The sequence below is a fragment of the Amphiura filiformis genome, chromosome 10 (assembly GCF_039555335.1).
Source record: "Amphiura filiformis chromosome 10, Afil_fr2py, whole genome shotgun sequence".
NCBI lineage: Eukaryota > Metazoa > Echinodermata > Ophiuroidea > Amphilepidida > Amphiuridae > Amphiura > Amphiura filiformis.
In genome coordinates this window covers 44295427-44301685 of record NC_092637.1, presented here as the reverse complement: position 1 = coordinate 44301685, position 6259 = coordinate 44295427, and the positions used below count along the sequence as shown (strand labels likewise).

Genomic DNA, 6259 nt, shown 5'->3' with positions numbered 1-6259 from the left:
ATAGCATCTGGATGATCTATACATGAATGAACACGAAAAGCTTAGAGCTCTAGGCCATTATGTTTATATCGTGAATATAGGGGATTACCCCAATCTCCACTATAGTGTCCGCTTCATTTACTTACGTCATCAGCCCACTGCCTTGAAAATTCGGACGGGGGAAGGACCCGAACGAGGCCGAACTTTACCCCGCATAAAAAATTGCAACGATTGTCAACTTATAATGTAATAATGATTCTCTTCGAATGGAGTTAAACTTGTTTTTGCAATAGATATGCCCTTTAAGGCCGGGGGTATGGGCAAACTTAAAATACAGGTAACCGGAGAGGGGAAGCGACGAGTTACCCCGAATCACAGCGGCATGTAGTGACTGGACCGCCGACAGCGAATATTTATCTATTTCGTGTTTGTTTCAAATTTTGGGACGTGTTTCCAAAATTTGATATTTTTCTTGATATTTCGAAAAAGCGACATGCCAAAGACAAATCTTTGGGCATATACTTTGTTAATGTTAATACAGTAGTTTTCCACATACCTACGTTACCATTCGCTTTGGTGATTTTCTAATACTATATATTTTGTTACTGCAAGTTGGCGTTTTCAATACGTTTTAAGTTTACTATGAAATTAACGCTGATATCTGGACATGCTCCTTTTAAAACTAATGTCTGATCGTCGGGTTTTCATGCAACAGCAGATTAGCTCAGGATATATATCGTATTCATCTATGTGGGTTTCTTGACGATATAATTACTTTGAATTCATATTGACAACATCAAAATTTTCGTTTTGAAACAAGGGTTCCTGGCTAAGTTCGGAACAGGTGTAGTCTTCGGTGCCGTAAAAATAGCGAGTGTGTTTATATTTCCCGCATGAAAGCTTGCGCTTACGTTTATGTTATACTGCTTTGGATACTTTTATTGACAATTATTTCGATTTATACCAAGGTTATAACAAACTTTTATCAAACTTACGTGAGGTGTCTCTTTGTATAATGGCCTGTTATTCAGCAAGCCGGCCAATGACTGACCTTGTTGTAGGGTTGATTGGGTACTGTGATCTGTTATAAAGCATAGGGTTGTTTAGGACTTGTTCAATATAATCCTACAGGGAACACAATAATTTGACAATGGAGTGAAAGACCCATTATTGATTTGGATAAGGATAATGAACCGAGTGCAATGCATTAGTCAAGATAATCAGTCCCAGAACAACGCCAAATATGGATTAAAAGACCTTTGACCTTGGATGTACAACAGCATGTTATGATCTAATGGGAAACTGTGCACATCAACAAACACCATTTCTATCAAAAAAAGGCAACGGCCGATATAATTTGAAACCACATAAATTACTAGAGTTGGTTCTTCTCTTGGATTTGGACCAAGCTTTAGAATATCGACTGTTGCGTTTTGAAATAAAACAAACCAGAAATTTATCACCCATTGTAAAAGATATGGCACATGTACCGAATACATGTACATACATTGGCTGACCTTGTGGATTTCCTGGCCCAGCCATGCTAACCACATAAGGAGATTATACGATTAACCTAGTGCAGCTATTGTCATAGCAGGGTATTATTATGTAATACTCCTGATCCATATTTGGCGCTCTCTTGGACTGATAATCGCACGCGCCGTTGAGTTATTGCATTTTAAATGTGCGATTATCTTGACGAATGCATTTGCATGAGTACATTATGCGTCATATACTTTGAGTATATAAAAACACTAGGCAATATTAATTGCTGCATTCATTATATTAGTTTGAATAATAGGGAAAATATCTTAAATTTTAAAAACAAAGTCAGGCCACTGATCTAGCAAGAAAATCAATCACTGTATAAGTTAGCTATCAATTGCGCCATTATATACGTATATTAGTAACTTGTTCAGGCATGGTTTACAACCAATTGACTTTATGTTGTGACAATTATATTCGTGGTTCCGAATCAGTTGACCTGGAAACGATCGATTTTGACGCCCCATTAGATATAGGCCTACATGTATTTCATTTGTAAAATGCTGAATATTTTGTAAAGGTGTCATCTTGTATATGGTCACCCCTGTTTTTAACCCTTTTTAATTAACGTACGCTCGATTATTCTCATTTGATGTTTGATTTATTTGGGTTCATTAATCATAATTTATGGCAATGATAGTTGCAAAATAGAACATAATTTGTAACCTATGATTTACATCATGCGCATGAAAAAATACCATTGTAACCTATAAATATTTTAACACCACAGAATGTATATTCGTACTTTTTTTGATGGTATATATATCGAACAGATAAGTTATTAGTATGTGAAAGTACTAGTACCTGGTAGTATTTCTAGTATTTGAGCGTGCACGTATTATCTAAAATCTATTATTGTTTAGCGTGCGGGTTTTAGATAATGCATTGCTTAGCGTGCAGGTTTATATACTTTGGGCTTTGAATTCGCGAATATAACGCACGGGAGAAGAATACAGAACGATGAATAAAAACGGGCACTAGAAGTATATGCGTGGATATAGCCCCTTTGCGTGTATAGCAGAAAATGATAAATACTAGAATGTTTGGAATTTTGTAACTAAAATAGTAACTGCATTCTGCATTATGTATTTATTTATTTATGCCTATTTATTTATTTGTTTATTTACTGACTTATTATTTGGTAGATTAGTAAGTAATTAGTAATATTCCATGATTCATCGGTTTATTATTGATTGTTGATAACTTGATTGATTGATCGATTGATAGCCATTTCATATATTCCTAGTTTCCATGCAACGTCTATTGAAATACCATCGCACAGCGTCATCATCCCTATATCTTCGTGTTAAAAATTGCCGTGATAGTACGGCGAATCCTCTCGTTTTTCAATAGCTATGCATGGCGATTTTGTTCGAGATAGGCCGAGCGACTCAGGCTAAGCATAGTACGACTATCATATGAGACACCACCAAGTTCTATTCTATACATTATTACGATTTGCGCATGCTCTAGTATCCCATATGGTGTTGCTTTTACAAGGAAATTCGATTTGTTTTCAGGTAAAACACAGGTTTTGTTTTTGATACACTCACTTGATATTAAATTAGAGGCCATTGCTGTTTTCTCTGGATACATTTTTACTGTATTTTTAGCGTAACGATTTTTAAATCGTAAGTTAAAATTGTGATATATTAAATTTTGAGAATTACAATTATATAAAAGAACACATTTCCCATCCAGCTGCTTGTATAGAATATTCGATCGTGCACTTGTATATCACAATGCATATGTAAACTTTCTTTATCTGTGTCAACAATAGAATATTGATCACCAACAGGGTATGGAGCGGGATATGAAAAAAATATTTATAATACAGGGCGTTGACAGGGCGTTGTGCATCGTACATTAGATAACTACTAGTATTGATTTACTATTGTCTGTCCAATTAACTTAGAGACCCGGTTTTTATGATTTAATTCGAAAAGTTTTCACTTTCGCAAAAAGTCATGAAAGAAAAGTGTTAACATTCGCTGAGACCTAACGGGATTTTGTGTTTCCAAAGCATTGAGTGAGAGTTTACCTGCAATTCTATTGAAATCGGAAGGTTTTTCTCAACACTTTAAAATAAACTTATTTAAACTTATAATCGCAACTTCAACATAGGCCTACCACGTGACAAGCAAAGGCAGAAAACGTACCATATTTTGGAATTTGATTTGCCTAAAACATTAATGTGTATTAATAGCGCTCAATTGTTGTTAACTGCGTGTTCTATACAGAAATCCGATAATAAATGGGCCTCTACATGGACAATACATTATATCGATTTTGACTCGCCGTATATACATGTGTGTCAGTAAAATACTGTAGAGGAACCTACCATATTTCTTGTATACACGTTCGATGTTTTTATAATTAATGTAAAAAAATCCACATTAGACCTCAAATGTTTTTTCGGGAAATAAAAGATTAGATTACCATAAAACGAAACAATAAACTTTGGCGGGGTCTAATGTAATTTTTACATAGAATTGTCAACGTTTTTTCTATCCTCATTCTTGCTCAATTAAAAAATATTTTGGCGTATATAAAATTGAAATAAAATTCTCTGCTTCTTAAACAACATCAAATGTGCCACAATTGGGTATCACGAATCCCGGGTATATGATGTGCAGTAAATATTCATATATTCTTTTATACATAGGATGCTTCAATTTTGACACAAAAGATATATTTCATTGAAAACCCTCTCACTCGGCTATTTAAAAAGGTAACCACGCTTCCCTAGAATGTGCAATAAATTAGCAAAAAAGTTTTCTTATTCTAGCAGCATTCCAGAAACACTTGTCGTTTGGACCCTATGGGCACTGGATATAGCCGATACATATGTGCAAGTGACGTAATTGTAGGGTGTAACATGTAGGAGAAGAAACAATTATCTCAAAAAGTGTCTCAAAAAAAAAAATTGTGCAAGTGAAAATCGCCCTCTATGGCAATTACAAAATACCGTTGTGACATGATGCTTACATCAACGTCAAGGGCGTAGTCTTAGCTCTCAGATGCCGTATGTTCTGTTCAATTTGCTTATTTTAATCTCGAGATATGTTTAGTTAACCACGACAGGGTAAAATCACAATTGAACACAACTGGTACCTTAATTCTTTGGCTTACTGTATTGTTGGTCTAAGAAACATAAAGTATACATAATAGAATGGCAAAGACTTGATGAATGCATCTGTGAGGTCAAATTTGGGCACAAATGCTCAAAGAACGAAGCGCATAAACAACACAAATAAAAAGGAAACCTCTTACACAGCGACATTATGTAATATTTCACCAGGTACTAAATTTATTCAGCTTAATATTAGAACCAAGGCTGACCTCTTTACTTTTATAAATGTTGAAAACACAGACCCTTTTGTCAACTGAATGTGCTCATGATTCCTGCAGAACATCTTTTTACAGTAGTGCCTATCAACTGTAACAACTTTGTATTTGCTGATGATAATGTGCACATAAGTGTTTTGTGCGCCATGAGTTGATGATATTTTGATATATTTTTGCATTCGAACTGGTATTGGGTTGAAAAGTCTCAAATTCATCCCGATTTCATTCTTTGATACCCAGCCTATTTTATTGTACACCACATACAGAAATTGTATTTGATTCTGTTGACTGGTTGCGAAGAAATTGACGATTACATAATTCGCGCATCAATGTAGTTCATTCCACGTTTGATCAACAGGCGCTTTTTTCATACTCGTTCACCGCTTCCAAACGTTTGTGTATCTCATTAAATTTAGACCACATTATCTATTTTACAATCCTACGGTGTTATGTTATTACACAGCCGTGACGTTACACGGCTGTGTCTTTCTTCACATGCTTACACCGATTTGGACCTAACTTGGTCATAACCATCATTGACCATGCCCCTACATGTCACATGAAACTCGTGGAGTCAAAGGTCACGCTGGGGTCATACGGGTCAAAAACGTGATTTCAACTCAAAATGCAAGTTCTTCTCCTACAGATTACGTATGACGGTGACCCCACTTGCACACATGCATTGCTATTACCCAGTGTCTATGGGGTCCTCACAGATTTGAGGTCAAAGGTCATTAAGGGGTCACTTCCGGTATAAAACGAAAAACCTTCAAAATTTTTTATTTGCTAAGAAAAACATAGGACAGTAACGGTATGTTCACACATAAATTGTAGTTACCCTGTGGTATATATCAAAGGTCATTAAGGGGCCACTTCCGGTATAAAACGAAATACCTTTAAAATGCTTCTTCTCCCACAAATTACGTAGGACAGTGACACCACTTGCACACTTTCATAAATTTTGGGGTCAAAGGTCATTAAGGGGTCACAACACGGCTGTGTTCGTGGGTTAGACCACAGCTAAGTCTAGTTCATGTTTTCACTGGAGATGAATAACAGTTTGTCAGAGAAAATCGTTAGGTTGTGCAAATATGTTATATTCTAACTTTCCAAAGAACATTTGAGCCAAGAATGACAATGATCAAGTGCTTACAGCTTTACGTGTGAGTTTTGATACCATGCAACATTCATGTTGAAGTTTTAACAGATTTAAACTTTGCATTACAATTTCTTGGAAATATTCCAAAAACATTAACGTGTGTGAAAAGTTTTAAGCCAGCTGGAATTCTTTATGCAATAATTCTTTATGCAACATTTATATCAATTATATTTAAAAGATATTTACAAGTACCGATCATCATCTTACATCGAAGCTTTCATTTTCAAT

At 35.4% G+C, this 6259-nt stretch overlaps 2 protein-coding genes across 3 annotated transcripts in view; both read left to right on the top strand.

Moving 5' to 3' along the window:
* LOC140162918 (uncharacterized) overlaps positions 1 to 6259 on the top strand; it is a 286934-nt gene that overhangs the window by 115010 nt on the left and 165665 nt on the right. The window lies entirely within an intron of this gene.
* LOC140162922 (CD320 antigen-like) overlaps positions 1 to 6259 on the top strand; it is a 134525-nt gene that overhangs the window by 73079 nt on the left and 55187 nt on the right. The window lies entirely within an intron of this gene.